This window comes from Psammomys obesus, unplaced genomic scaffold, assembly GCF_907164565.1.
Source record: "Psammomys obesus unplaced genomic scaffold, mPsaObe1.curated_primary_1811, whole genome shotgun sequence".
Lineage (NCBI taxonomy): Eukaryota > Metazoa > Chordata > Mammalia > Rodentia > Muridae > Psammomys > Psammomys obesus.
In genome coordinates this window covers 493,891-509,815 of record NW_026585687.1, presented here as the reverse complement: position 1 = coordinate 509,815, position 15,925 = coordinate 493,891, and the positions used below count along the sequence as shown (strand labels likewise).

The window sequence follows — 15,925 nt, the reverse complement described above, 5'->3', positions numbered from 1 at the left end:
TCTCTCTCTCTCTCTCTCTCTCTCTCTCTCTCTCTCTCTCTCTCTCTCTTTTTTTTATCCTCCAATGGTGCTGTGCTGTGTTGCCCAGACTGGTCTTAAATTCTTAAGTTCAAATGATTGTATTACCTTAGCTTTACTAGTTGTAGGACTACATACAGTGTACAATACTGGGTCTTAACAGGATTGGAATAGTTCTGGCTGTCTTAGAACTCTCGTGTAGAACTAACCACAGGCTGTCCTTGAGTTCACACACCTGCCTACTTCTGCCCCTTGAGTGCTAGAATTAAAAGGTTATGCCACCATGCCCAGTTTAGGTTGGGATTTTTAAGTGTCCCGTGATGCAGAGATCCTTTGGAGATGAGTTTTATTGCTGGGAAGTGGAGGATGTATCCTTGAAGGAGCCGTTGTGACTATGACCCCTTCTCTCTCTTTTCATCAGCAGCATTCTACTTTGTTCTCTTTGCCAGGATGGTTTTCCTTGCCGCAGGCTGAAAGGAACAGGGCCGGTTTGGCCGTGGATTGAAACTTGGAACTGTGAGTCAAAATAAACCTTCCCTCCTTTTTAAGTTGTTTGTTTCTTGTAGCTTGTGGTAGAAACAGTAAGGTTACTGACCACAGTCAGCTTTCCAATCCGTGGTAGAATTAGATCTTTTTTTTTTAATTTATTATTATTAATTTATTTATTTAACTACTTTATAGCCTGATCACAGCCCCCTCCCTCCTCTCTTCCCAGCCCACCCTCACAACCCCTCTTCCATTCCTTGCTCCCCATTTCCTCAGAGAAGGGAATGCTCCCTATAGGTACCTACCTACCCTGGTCACAGCTGGAATAACCTCATTCTCTCCCACTGAGAAGGCAACCCAGTAGTGGGAAAGAGATCCAAAGGCAGGCAACAGAGTCAGAGACAGCGTCCCCCAACTCCATTTGTTAGAGGACCCACATGAAGAACAAACTGCACACCTAGTACATATGTATAGGGACCCAAGTCCAGCCCATGCATGCTCTTTGGTTGGTGGTTCAGTGTCTGTAAACCTGTACGGGCCCAGGTTAATTTACACTGGAGGTCTTCTCGTGTTGTCCTTGACCCCTGCAGCTCCCTCAGGTCTTCCCCCTACTCTTCAACAGGACTCCCCAAGTTCTGCCTATTGTTTGGCTGTGGGTCTCTGCATCTGTTTCCGTCAGCTGCTGGGTGGAGTCTCTCAGAAGACAGTTATGCTAGGCTCCTGTCTGCAAGCATAGCAAAGTGTCATTAATAGTGTTAAGGGTGTTTCTCTTCCATGGGGGGTCTAAAATTGGGCCAGTCATAGGTTATTCAGGCCACACTTTCAATGCATAAAAAGATTTTTAATAAAGTCTGGTTGCTTTATTTAAAAAAATACCTCTCCTTTTCTAAAGAGTGGTACTTTTTTAAAAATAATTTTATACTACAATTAGATCTTAAAAGCATAATGAAAACTGCCATTTTCTTTTCTAACCCCCCCTCACCCCATGCTGAAGGTCAGGTGTATGTCCATGAGCATGCTTTAGCAGTGAGCTACACCCGCAGCCCTCTCGTTTTCTTTAAAAACATTTTTTTTTACTATTATTATTTTCTGTGTATGTGTGTTTTGCTTACAGGAACGTATGCACTACCATACATGTATGGTGGAGTCCAGAAGAGGGGGCTGGATGCCCCGTTCTTAGCCACCATGTGGGTGCTGGGAACAAGACCCCAGGAAGAACAGCCAGTACTCTTAACCACTGAGCTATCTTTTCAGCCCCCAACACCCCTTGCCACATTTTCGACTTAAGTATTTGAAATTTTTGGGTTTTGTTTTTTCTTTTCTTTTCTATTCTTTTTTTTTTTTAAAGGGGGTGGGTTGCTAGAGACTGGCCCTAGAGCCTTATGCATGCTAGGCAAGTACTCCATTGGTGATTCTACCACCCTCCCTCCCCTAATTCGAGACAGGGATCCTACTTAATTGCCCAGGCTGATATATGCACAGATATGAATTGGCCTTTCATGAACATGGACTAACAAAATAGAATTGAATTATTTAGAAATACATAACTGCTAACTGGAATCAGGAATCAGAAAGCCAGTTTTGATATGTTCCTATATAATTGCCTTTATCCTTCCCTGGTATGTATCATGTTGTCTGGGGCTCAGTAAGCAACAGAGGAGAGAACTGGTGATGTTCTTCGAGCTAACACCCTTCTTTGTAATTTTTCTTCTGTATTACCTCTCTCAAGGGCAGCTATGTATACACTTTCCAACACTTTTCTTCCTATCTTTTCTCTCTTTTTAAAGAGATGTATTTATTTATCTTCATGAGCGTGAGTGTTTTACCTGCATGTAGGTATGTATACTGTGTATGTGCCTGATCTCTATGAAGGTTATAAGAGGATATCAGATTCCCGGGAACTAGAGTTGCAGACTCTAGTATGGTGTCTGTGTAGGTGTTGGAAATTGAACCCGAATGTCCCATAAGAGCAGCAAGTGGCTCTATTAGCTGAGCCAGCTTTCCAGACTTCTGACCTAATCTTTTCAAGACAGATAACAGGTTTATGCAGCAATAGGTATTTATGTTCAATCAGAACAAATTAAGAATATTTCCCCCTTACCCTGTTTTCTGTTTTGTCTTAATAGCTAATAGTATTAAGATGACAGGACTTCCGTGAGGTATAGGAAACTGCTAACTTTTTAGAGTTTTGTTTTTGTTTCTTATGCAGGATCTAACCTTTATTGCATAGTTTAGCCTTGAAACAATTCTATTGCCTTAGTCTTCCATTCAATCGGGTCTACTGGTACCTGACTGTGACTAGCTCTGTAGACTTTTAATTCCAGGTGAGAACTAATAAATGGCCAGGCATGGAGGGTGCGTGCCTTTTATCCCAGCACCAGGGAGCAAAGGCAGATGGAGCAAGTTCCAGGCCAGCTGGACTTCCATAGTAAGACCTTGTCTTTAAAATAGTCGTAGAAGAATTTTAAGTATAAGTATCCCAGTATTGCTATTTAGATTCACCCCAGTTACTGTTCTTTCTTCCTCTCTTTTCTGCTGTCGTAGAGATGGAATCCACTACTTTTACAAGCTAGGCAAACACACTTCCACTGAGCTACACTCCCAGCCCAAAATGCTCCCTTAATTGTATTTACATAAAGGAACACATAGTTTCCTGAGATTGGATGCAGTATATAGCCCCTCTACTGAATATGAGAATAGCCGTTTTTCCACAGTGATACCAGCATAATGTATTAAGTGGTTTTTATTATTATTATTATTTTAAGTAACCAGTTGTAAGCTGAATGTGGTGGCTCATATCTGTAATCTCAGCATTTGAAGGCTGAGGCTGGAATATCGCTGCATATACTGGTTTGTGTGATCCTGTTCTCCAAAATACAAAAAAAAAAAAAAAAAAAGAAAGAAAGAAAGAAAGAAAGACAAGAAAAGAAGAATTTTTTTTTTATGTAAAAGCAAAACATAATCTCCTTTAATATTTTACTTTGTATTTCCTTGATTGCTAATGAAATAAAACAGGTAAAAGTTTCTTGGCTCTTTGTTGTTGGTTTTTTTTTTCCATTTTATTTTTTAAAAGTTATTTCATTCATTATTTGTCTTTGTGAATGAGTGAGTACAGGTGCTCATGCATATGCAATGTGTTTAGAGAGCAGAGAGTAACTGATACTTGATTCTTCTCCTTCTATCTCATTGAGGCAGTCTCTCTTGCTTCCCCAGCGACACTGTTTATACTCCAAGCTTGCTTGTTTTCATTTTCACTGCTGTGCACTCCGGTATAGTTTTACTGTCTGTACTTACTATCTCACTCTAGGTGTGCTGGGGCTAAAGATTGGTTCCCCAAATCCACCTTTTAACCTAGTTGTCACCTTTCCTTGCTGAGCCATCTCTCCAGCTCTGGGAATGGAGCCCATGGTCTCAACCATAAAGCAATTTGTGTTTCTTACCCTGAGTTGTAATTCAGTTTGTTTGGTTGGTTTGTTTTGTGAATTTGACTTTTATTGGGGTTTAGTGGGATGGGAAATATCACCTTGGGAGTTAATTGTTCCTTTTTGGTTTGTTTTTGAGATAGGGTATCATTGCCTAGGGTGTCTTGGATCTTACTATGTTGTCCACACTGGTTACAAACTCAGAGCAATTCTCCTGTCTTACTCTCCTACATGCTGGGATTGAGGTTTGAGTTACTAGGTCTTGGCCCCATACTGCAGTTTATTATATCATGTTTTGGGTATTTTGTCAGGCCTATCCTCCAGCTTCCATGTGAGTGCTGGGGAATCAACTCAAGTCCTCTGCAAGAGCATCCAGTGCTCTTAGCCACCGAAACATCTCTCCTCCCTGCTATAATTAGTATTTTTAATGTCCAGCACATTCACGCCTGGGAGTATCTGAAGGTTATCTAAGGGTATCTGAAGATCTTAGTACTACTGAGTTGCAGAATCTTTTTCTGCAGAATCTCTATTTTTTGCTATAACCTTCCTGAAAAGATTTATCTATTTCCTGTGTATGAATGTTTTGCCTGAGTGTATGTAGTACTTCACATGTGGCTAGAGCCCACAGAGGTCAGAAGATGGATGTTAGACACCTAGAACTGGAATTATGGAACCTGGGCCCTGTGCGTGAACAGAAAGTGCTCTTAACTGCTGAGCCATCTCTCCAGCCCTTTCCTTGTAAAGTGTTGGGAGTTTTTCTCTTTTAGTTGTTGTTTGATTTCTTCTCTGAGGCTCTGGCCTGGAACTCACTCTCTAGTTCAGTTTCACTCCCAACCTAAAGTGATTCTCACGACTCAACCAGAATGAGAGGCGCTACTGTGCCCAATGGGGGTGGTTTTATCAATTCAAAATGTTTTTGCTACTGATGACCTATTTCCCCCATATCAGCTTTTTCATTTCAAAGGACATAGGCATTACCTAACCTAGATGCCCACTGTTTCATTGGTATCATGTGCTAGGCTATGAAAATGATTTGTTACTTCAGTACAATTCCAAGGAGCTGCACTCGTTTTGCTTGTTGTTACAGTGATAAAAGACTGGCAAAACAAACAAACAAAAACAAAGCAAAACTTGACAAACAAACATGCCGTCTGGGGAAGCCCCTACAGCCCAGTCTCTGCTGAGAAGTAGCACTTCCCATGGGCCAATCTAGTGCAGAAAATCAAATGGAGACAACTCCTCCATGAAGGGTCCCTCTTCCCGGGTGTGATAAAAACCAAAATTAGAAGTTGGAGAGATGGCTCAGTGGTTAATAGCACTGAATGCTCTTCCCAGAGGTGTACTGGGTTCAATTCCCAGCAACCTCACAACTGTCTATGGTAGGATCTGATGCCCTCTTCTGGCATGCAGGTGTACATGCAGACAGAACATTCATTCATGAATAAATTAAAAAAATAGCTATTACACCATTTGAGAGGGCGTTTTTCTCAGTCCATATTTTCATTGTAGGAACCGGCTTAAGCTTCTGGACCTTATCTCTAGTGTAGTATCATGGTTGTTTTAGCTCATCTCTGCTTCTCTGTGCATGTCAACTTGCTTCTGCTACTGAGAGGTGTCCACATACTGTGTCCTTTACCTCCTAACACCTTATTAAGGCTTTTTCTTCGCTCCTCACTTGAGCTTTGGTGGTCTGGGCATGGCCTTCTTGCTACCTGCACCTTTCTCTGTATAGATTATGTGCTTTAGTTTTCATTGCTCTCTGCTGTCATTAGTTGTTAAATCTGTTTCCTCATGGATTGTGACTTTCCTGAGACTGGAGGTGTAGCAGTTCCTACTTGTCAAGCCTACAACATTTTTTATATTTTCTATATTCTATATATTTGTTATATGTGAATTCCTTTTCTCACTTTGTATAAGTCAAAATTGCCACCGCCTAAAACAATCCAGCTGCTGTAAATAGAACCAGTATTATTTAATTACTTTAAACCCCGAAAGGCAACCCAGCCTTGGAATGTTATCATATCTGACTGTCTTTGGACCTTGACAGTCTCACAGATAACTTTGCAATCCACTCTTTTAGCACTTTCTTGCTTTCTCCCTGCTGCTAACTGACTTCCCCATCCTGTTTACTCTATTGTGGGTGTATGACTTCTGCTTATTTATAGCTTTTGAGTCATTCCTTTGCAAATTGGTTCATAACTTGATCTTAACTCTTTCATGATTCTTCCATGGGCTAGTATTTTCTTTCATATATCCAATTACCCCATTAGCTGACTTGTTTCTTTGTTTTTGTTTTTTTTTTTTATTTTTGAAATAGTATCTTGTATCCCAACTGGCTATGGTAGCTGAGGCTAGCCTCCCATTTCTAATCCTCATGTCTCTGCCTCCTAAATATGAGATTATAAGTATACACTACCATACGTAACTTGTGTATATATTTATTTATTTAATGGTGCTGGAAATTGAACCTAGGGTCTCACACATACTAGAGAAGTGTTCTAACACTGAGTTATATTCCAAGTACTTGTTTTTCACAATTTTAAATTGTACAGAATTTTGTTGCCTTGTCTCTGTTTGAGAAAAACATTCTTGGCATGACCAGAATTAGGCTGTTGGTACATGTCCTTGATTTTTATTTTTATTTTTTTATCTGACCAGTGTGAGTTTGAAAGATGCATGGTTAGATAAAATAATACTTTCTTAGCCACCCTTGTTTGACGGTTTTTTCAAGTTTCCTTAGAATAATTTTTGGGGCCTGGTGGTATTAGCACATGCCTTTAATCCCAACACTTTCAAAGCAGAGGCAGGTGGATCTTTATGAGTTGGAGGACAGCCTGGCCTACAGAGTGAGTCCAGGACAACCAAGACTGGCTGCAGAGAGAATCCCTGTCTCGGGGAAAAAAAGGTAAAACAAAACAACAACATCAGTGATATTGTTTATTGAATTCTGTATTGATTTAAATCTGAATGATTGGACCAATATAAAACTTGTTGAAGCAACTTCCAAGTCTCTCAAAGACTCACTTTCTTATGACAAGTTGTTGTTTGATGGGTTTGAGTATTTTTCCCCCCACTCTTTAACCCTAAGCTGGCTTAGGCTCCTGAATGTTGGAGTACTGACATTATAAGCATACACCACCATATGTGACAGGTCAGGACAGTGCAGAGCTTACTCCATCTTGTATTCTTGCTGAGGCCATTTTATGTTTAACTGGAATTTGGTCTCTTTGGAGAAGCCCATGGACAATTACAAAACTAGTCTTGGAACCCAAGGTCAGGATGTCCTAGCTAACTTATCTTACCTTCAGTTAAACTGCCTGTTTGTACAGGAACCCCTCCAGCTTCTCGCTTATCTCAGCTTCCTGCCTGCTATGCAGAAACCCCTCCCCTCCAGGTAAATGATTATCTTAGTGATTGTTAATGCGCTCGCCCGAAGGCCCCTTTTCCCCACTCCCCAACGGAGATGCCAGGACACCAGGACATGTTCTTTGCCTTAAATAACTTTGTGTTCTTAACACTCAGCTATTTCTAGGTGCCCAAATACTTGGGCATAGTCTCAGCCAGATAGAATAAAGATTTCCAGTTGGCTATGAACTGCCTGAATGGGGTCATCTCTGGGCTACCAATAGGACCTGCGTACCCAGTTTGCTTACTTGGCTCCTCTTTCTCTTCCTCCTTCCTTTCCTAGCAAAAATCCAGATTTTTTGTTTTTATGTTCTTCAGAAATATCAGAAAATGAGTCTAAATTTACACTCAGCTGGACTGTAGCTCAGTTTCCCGGCATGCATGCACACCTGGGTTCAATCCAACCTTGTGGAAGCAGGGTTCCAAAAAGAAATACAGGAATCCAGGTGGCTGTATGTATACCTTTAATCCTAGCACTCAGGCAGGCAGAGGTAGGTAGAGCATTACTGTGCCCGGCTATTGTGCTACACACACACACACACACACACACACACACACACACACACACACAGTAAAAATTTCATTTCTGTTGCTTCAGTTTTTACTTTCACATTGTACAAAAACAATTCTATTGGTTTTTTACAATGCTGATTTCATAATGAGATAGTTGTCTTAAAGATGGAGGGACCAGCCGGGCGTGGTGAATCATGCCATGAATTCCAGTACTCAGGGAGGCAGAGGCAGCTAAATCTTTGTGAGTTTGAGGCTAGCCTTGTCTACAAGGCAAGGCCAGGATATCCAATGCTACACAGAGACCCTGTCTCAAAAAACGGAAAAGGGGGGGGGGGAGGCAAGGATGACTTTGAACTTCTGATCTTGCTTCTCTTTCCCATGTGCTGTGATTACAGGCTTATACTACTATGTTTTCAGTTACCGCAGTACTGTCAGAAGTCAATTTATTGAAAATGATGTCCTCCTGAGCCTCTTATCACCTGTTGTCCCTGTTATTCTAGGTGTTCTAAAATGGGTTTGGGGTTGGGTTAATAGGGTAGGGGGCTAGGTGATACTATGTCTCAGCAGGTAAGGCCCTTCCTGTGTGACATTCAAGCCTAATGTTTACCAGCCTTTTGCGCTTAGAAATCAGGGAAAGGACAAAGGAGATAACTGACTCTACAAAGGTGGTCTCTGACCTCCATATACGTTTCTTGGCACATGCCTCCCCAACCCCACATAAAATTTTATTTTCTATGTGTGTGTGTGTGTGATATGCAAGTGCCCTGGAGCTTGTTAGTTGTGAGCAGCTAGACTTGAGTACTAGAAACTGAACTCTTTTATCTAAAAGTACCAAGCACCTTTAAGCACAGAGCCACCCACTCCAAACTTTTTCTGTGTTATTATTCTTTACATTGGCCAGGGTCTGTTTTATGGTTAAGCTAGTCACTGACCTATAATCCCAGGTCCATCTTTTATTGCCGTGTTCTCATTTTCTCAAGGAAATATATGGACTCACTGGTTTATGTCATTATATTTTCCTCTGACAATGTGGAATTGCATGATTGCATAGGAATTTTATGGATGTTTATTACCTATACATTACAATTCCTTTATGTGAAATCATTTCTTATATTAATGTTTTGGTTGTGTTCTAATCATATTTGTAAGGTGGCTGAGAGTTTTTTTTTCATTTTAATATGATTTTTAAAATTATTTTTGTTATTATTAATTACAGTTTATTCACTTTGTATCCTTCCCCCGTACCTCCCTTCCTCCTCCCCTCTCAATCCCACCCTCCCTCTTCCCCACCCGTGTCCCTCTCCCAGTCCACTGATAGGGAGGACTTCCTCCCCTTCCCTCTGGTCCTAGTCTATCAGGTCTCATCAGGAGTGGCTGCATTGTCTTCTTCTGTGGCCTGCTAAGGCTGCTCCCTGCTTGAGGGGAGGTGATCAAAGAGCAGGCCAATCAGTTCATATCAGAGACAGTCCCTGTCCCCATTACTATGGAGGCCACTTGGACTCTGAACTGCCATAGGCTACCTCCGTGCAGGGGTTCCAGGTTATCTCCATGAGTGGTCCTTGGCTGGAGTGTCAGTTTCAGAAAAGACCCCTGTGCCCAGACATTTTGGATCTCTTGCTATCCTTGTGGGCTGGGGGTTTTGACTGTGTCCTTTACTGTGTAGAAGGTTTTTAAGTTTAATTTTATGTAGTCATAAGCTCTTCTTCTCCTATTATTTTCTGGGCAGTTAGTCTTCTCTAAAATATTTTATTTAAATATTGCTTTTTCCCTTTTTTTCCTTGTAGTAGTTTTTTTTTTTTTTTGTGTGTGTGTGTGTGTGTGTGTGTGTGTGTTGCTGTCTATTGTCTTCAGTTTTGCATTAAGATCCTTGATGATTGGTTCCATTACGAATTTTGTTAGGTGTTTTTTTTTTGTTTTGTTTTGTTTTCTCCTGCAGTATTAAGGATTGACTCTAGGACAAATTTTCCACCACTCCAGTGAAATCTGTACCTCCAACCCTCTTTTACTTTTCATTTTGAGACAGTGTTAGTAAGTTAAGCTACCATTCCCACAGGCCCTATGTTTGAGATTCTTCTAAGTAGCTGTGATTAGGGTTGCCTTCTTTTTCTGTCAGCATCTCCCTATATGTACTAGCCTGGCCTAGAGTTTACTATGTATCTATAATGGCCTGGAACTCTTATACTTTGGGTTCAGCATGCCTAATGCTGGGATTACAGGTTTCTGTGACTACACCAGGCTCTATGTTATTTCTAATTGATAAGCTTTTCTTTCTTTTTGGTTCTATTTTTGAGACAGGGTCTAATGTTAATGTAGTAGTATTTCTTAGCCTTAAATTAATAATATAACCAACGATTACCTTGAACTCTTGGCTTTGTACAGTTTTCAAAAATTTCTTCTACATTGCCATTCTAAGAAGTTTTTTTGTTGTTATTGTTGTTTTTGTTTCAAGTCATAATTTTCTTATGTATTCCTGGCTAGCCCTTGAACTCACTGTGTAGACAATGCTGTCCTGAAATAGCAATTCTGCTTCAGCCTCCTGATTACTGAGTTAACAAGCATGCACTACCATGTCCTGCACCAAAATTGTTTTAATTTATATTTAAGGGTCATTTCTTATCTGGGTCTAGGAACAGTGTCAGTGCTATAACACTTTCCTATAGTATGCAGGCTCATCAGTCTGATTTCTCATACCATAATAAGACAAGTCTGGCCTACTTGCCCTGCCTCTTACTAGTATATATGAAACCAATTTTCTAAAAACTTTATTTTGCATCATGACTCACAGAATGTTTTTTTTTTTTTTTTTTTTTAAGATTTATTTAGTATGTATACAGTGTTCTGCCTGAATGTATGCCTGCATGCCAGAAGAGGGCACCAGATCTCATTATAGATGGTTGTGAGCCACCATGTGGTTGCTGGGAATTGAACTCAGGACCTCTAGAAAGAGCAGCTGGTGCTCTTAACCCTCTGAGCCATCTTTCCAGCCCACAGAATGTTCTTATAGCATATAAAGATCAATGACAGTGCTAATGTACTTACCGATTAAACTTTTAGGGGCACAAATGTCATCATTCTGTTGATATTTGAAAAGTATTTGTTAGGTTTTTAACTATGTGCATTTGTGACATCTATGCTTAAATCTATTGTGTCTCAGTGACTTCTTTATTACAGCCACCTTACATGGCTATAATAATGCAATACTTTCCTTTTTTGTTTGTCACACTTCACCTTAACATAATATCCTCCATGTTCATGGATCAAACACTTTTCTTTCTTTTTTGACTCTTTTGGTCTTTTCAGACAGGGTTTCTCTGTGTATCCTTGCCTGTCCTGGTCTCGCTTTACAGACCAAACTCACAGTGCTGTGATTAAAGCCATGTGCCACCATGCCCGGCTAGAACAAGTGCTCTTAATCACTGGACCAACCACCTCTCCGTCCCCTCAAGTACTTTTTTTTTTTTTTTAAGGGGGGGTTGGTTTTTTTAGGATTGGGTATTTCTGTGTAACCTTGGCTAAACTGGACTCACTGGGTAGACCAGGTTGCCCTCAAACTCAGAGATCCGCCTGCTTTTATTCCACCTCTGGGACTAAAGGCATGTGCCACCTCACCCTGCTGCAGTAGAGAATTCTTTACATTTTACAGTGAAATTCATGAAGTTGGCTATCAAGTACAAAGACACAGTTCAGTTGATGGCTACACTTCCCAAATATGCCCAACTTTGGACTTCATCTTGAGTATTATGAAAAAACAAACAAAGCAGGCATGGTGATACACGCCTTTACTTTCAGTGCTTTGAAGATAGAGGCAGGAGGAATATAAAGGCCGGACTCAACATAGTGAGACCCTATTTCAGAAAGACAGAAAATAAACCATCAAAAGTAAATAATGTTGTTACTCTAAGTGCAAAATCTTTTGCTTCATGGCTTAAACTTTTCTACCGTGGTTGAAATTATATAAACATCGATTAACAACTTTTTTTTTGGCTTATTTTATGTAATTTCTGGAAATTGTTTATATGCTGATTTCTAAAAATTTGCCAATTTTTTTTTTCTTTTAATTTTGTTTGTTTTCAAGAGAAGGTCTCATTATGAAGCTTGGGCTGTCCTGGAATAACTATGTAGCCCAGGCTGGCCTCCAATTCACAGAGATACTTGACTGCCTCTGCCTCAGAAGTGCTGTGGTTAAAGGTGTACACCACTATGTTGAGCCCAGCTATAGGACAGTTTCATAAAGTGTATAAAGAACACTTAATTTATCTCTGTTTGTTTCTTGTATGTGTATATATTGATAGTTTTTTTTGTTTGTTTGTTTTTGTTTTTGTTTTGTTTTGTTTTTTTGCCGGGATTACAGGCATGCACCACCATGCCTGGCCCTTTTTGGTCAATTTTATTTAGTTACTTTAGGCTAATGGCCTATGCACTTCATGCAAGTTCTGGTTCTCATGCATGCCAGAAGAGGCCATCAGGTGATCCTGGGACTGGTTGTGAACCATTATGTGGATGCTGGGAAATGAACCCTTGATAATGGTTTTGAAGTGTGTTTTGCTTTGTTTTTATTTTTTGAGAGGGAATCTTGCAGAATAGGCTATGCTGGCCTTGAAGTCACTATTGTAGCCCAGATTGGTCCAAATTTGCAGTGATCTTCTTGCCTGAGACTCCCTGAGTGATGGGATTATATGTAAGTATTTATCATGCACAGTGTTAAACACTTTTAGGATCCTATTGGCAGTAAAATTTGCAGACTGTAACCCGAGTACTTTCGAATTATCTCTCATTTGGTTAATCATGATTGTCTTACTATATTTTTGTAAATTTTAAATTTTGTAAATTTGTAAATTTTAAAGTGTTTTAGCTGGGTACAGTGGTACACACCTGTAATCCCAGCACTCTGGGAGGCAGAGACATGACCCCCCCCCAAAAAAAAAAAAAAAACCAACAACATCCATTGCCTAAATCAAAAAGGATTTTTCTGCTGCTGTTAAAACCTTCCCCTTGTAAGCCTATTAATTTCTTCTATGAGGTAATTTAATGATAGATTGACTGAAATACTGTCAAGCTTTCATTTTCGATATATAGTTGAGTTCTAATGTTGATAGTACAGATAAACCTTTTTAGTATTTTCACATTAATGGCATTGCAATATTTTGGATGCTTTTAGGGGTGCTAATATTAAACCTCTTTTCTTTGTTTTTTTTTTTCCTTTAAGTTTTTTTTATTTATTTTTATTATTAGTTACATTTTATTAACCCTGTATTCCAGCTGTATCCTGCTCCCTCATTCTCTCCCAATCCTATCCTCCCTCCCTCCTCTCCCCCCTGCCCCTTTCCAAGTCCACTGATTGGGGAGGACCTCCTCCCCTTTCATCTGACCCTGTTTTATCAGGTATCTTCAGGACTGGCTGCAAAGTCCTCCTCTGTGATGTGGCCTAACAGGACTGCTCCTCCCTTGGGGGGTGGGGAGGTAAAAGAGCCTGCCTTTGAGTTCCTGTCAGAAATAGTCCCTGTTCCCCTTACTAGGGGAAAACCAATTGGTTACTGAGCTACCACGGGCTACATTCGAGCAGAGGTTCTAGATTATATCCATACATGGTCCTTGGTGGAATATCAGTCTCAGAAAAGACGCCTGTGCCCAGATATATTTGGTCCTTGTGGAGCTCCTATCCTCTCCATGTCTTACTAATTCCCCCTTCTTTCATATGATTCCCTGCACTCTGCTGAAGGTTTGGTTATGAGTCTCAGCATCTGCTTTGATACACTGCTAGGCTCTTGTCCTGTTACTTGTTTTCTCCTACATCCAATGCCCATCCCATTTGTCTTTCTAAGTGCGGATTGATTCTCTTACCCCAGCTCTTCTTTCTTGTTTATCTTCTTTAGGTGGATAGATTTCATTATGTTTATCATATCTTATAGGTCTATATAAGTGAGTATATACCATGTGTGTCTTTCTCCTTCTGAGATACCTGACTCAGAATGGTCTTTTCTAGACCCTACCATTTACTGCAAATGTCATGATTTCCTCGTTTTTGATTGCTGAGTAGTATTCCATTGTTTAAAAATACCACAATTTCTGTATCTATTCCACTGTTTCTAATTGATTGATTTCCACCCTGAGTTTGATTATTTCCAGCCTTCTGCTCCTCTTGTATTTGCTTCTTTGTTTTTCTAGGGCTTTCAGTTGGGCCATTAAGTTGCTTGTATGAGATGTCACAAAGTTCTTCTTGAAGGCACTTGGAGTGCTATGAATTTTCCTCTAAGCACTGCTTTCATTGTTTCCCATAAATTAGGGTATGTTGTACCTGAAGTCACTCTTATGCGAAAATATTAGTGATTTTTCCCCTGGTTTGTTTTGTTGTTATCTTTCTTTGTGATCACAGATTTAGGGGTGGGAGCCCGTCATTAGACCTTGGAAAACAGTTTGAGACAAACATGTTTGGTCTGAGGCATGGGGTCTCGGGGGTGGGAGGAGGACACCCACCACAACCCCTTCCTTTAGCTTCTCTGAACTCAAGGAACACTTGAAAGTTGGGCCCAGCTTATTTCAGTTTTAGAACCATTCTATATATGACCTTTATTTATTTCTTGTCCAATATATTTATTTATTTTATGTGTATGTTTATTTGTCACTTTGATACTGTCAGGTCTTGCTCTGTCTGTTCAGTGTTTGATGTACTGACTCATAAGGTTCAACTTAAATCTCCCTCCTTCCTCACACTCCTTGTGTTGCTAAAATGTTATCTTCAGTGCACTGTTTTCTGTCTCTCCCTTTCTTTCTCTCTGCCTCTCTCTTTCTCTCCCCCACCCCTCTCTCCTTTGGTTTTCAGTACAGGTTTCTCACAGCCTACGCTATCCTGGATTTCTTTTGTAGACCTTTCTCTCATATGTTACCCCCTCCGAATGCCTACTACTGTATTATAATTAATTTTTTCACCTTGAAATTATTGTTGTTCACTGTGTCTCCATTTCCTTCCCAACTTTTGCAGTCTTCATAGTATATAAGTTACATTTAAACATGGTGGTGATGGAGGTAGCAGCATACGCCTTTAATCCTAGGACTTGGGAGGAAGAGGCAGGAGGAGGATCTCTGGGTTTCAGGCCAGCCTGATCTATAGAGCAAGATACAGCACAGCCAGGACTACAAAGAGAAACCTTGTCTTGAAAAAACAAAAGCAACACTAACAACGAAAAACCATGGTTTTCAAATTATTCCATATAGTAGTTGTACTTCAAGAAATTATTAAACAACAACAACAAAACAATGTTATTAGCTTGACTGGTGCTGTTTATGTTTCATGTGCATTTGAATTGTTGTCTAGTATCCTGGAGGTCTTTCTTTTTTAGTTAACTTGCTACTATGGAATTCTCATCTCTTTTGGTTTTTTTTTTGAACTTTTCTTTGGATATTTATTCTCTGTTAGTTTCTCTTTATTCAAGAAGGACAGTTATTCTGGGCATAGCACTTGCAATTGTCTCTTTTTTTTTTTTTTTTTTCCTTGAGCAGTTTGAGGATGTTCTTCTCTTTTTCTAGTGTGCATGACTTACCCTGAGGATCCGCTAGTTCTCTTATTGAAAACCCACCAAACATAAGGTGTTTCTTTTTGCCCTTTGTAGAATTCTCTTTTCAATATCTTTGACTGTGACAGCTTTACTATCCTGACCAGATTTGTGTGTCATGTTTTACCTTTTTGGCTGTATATTCAATCATGGATTGAATTCTGTTTTTTAATCAAAGTGAGGGACTGACCACTGTCCACATTTTTTCTTCCTCATTTGCTCACCTTTTGTTACGTCTCTCTACTATGGTACTCTTCTAAGATACCTCATGGTTGTGTACCATGCTACATTTTATCAGTAGTGTTGTTTCCCATATATGTTTGATTATAACATACTTTCCTTTTCACCGACATTTACTGTGATAATTAATGTTGAAGCTTTTACATTTGAACTTATTTGTATTGTGAATGCATAATGTGGTGCTGCCCTTTCCTATAGCTAGGGTGTGTTGCAATGCTCAAGTTTTAACCCAGGACCTTGCACACGGGAGGCAAGTGCTGTACTTGCACACCTTAATCTTGAAAGTCCACT

The 15,925-nt window shown here is 40.0% G+C and overlaps 1 long non-coding RNA gene across 4 annotated transcripts in view; it reads left to right on the top strand.

The window, feature by feature from the left end:
• Positions 1-15,925, top strand: part of LOC129665613 (uncharacterized) — a 49,347-nt gene that overhangs the window by 15,721 nt on the left and 17,701 nt on the right. For all 4 annotated transcript variants that reach the window (XR_008718399.1, XR_008718400.1, XR_008718398.1 and 1 more), the window contains one exon: positions 468-534. This is a non-coding gene — a long non-coding RNA (uncharacterized LOC129665613). The remainder of the gene's footprint in view (positions 1-467; positions 535-15,925) is intronic.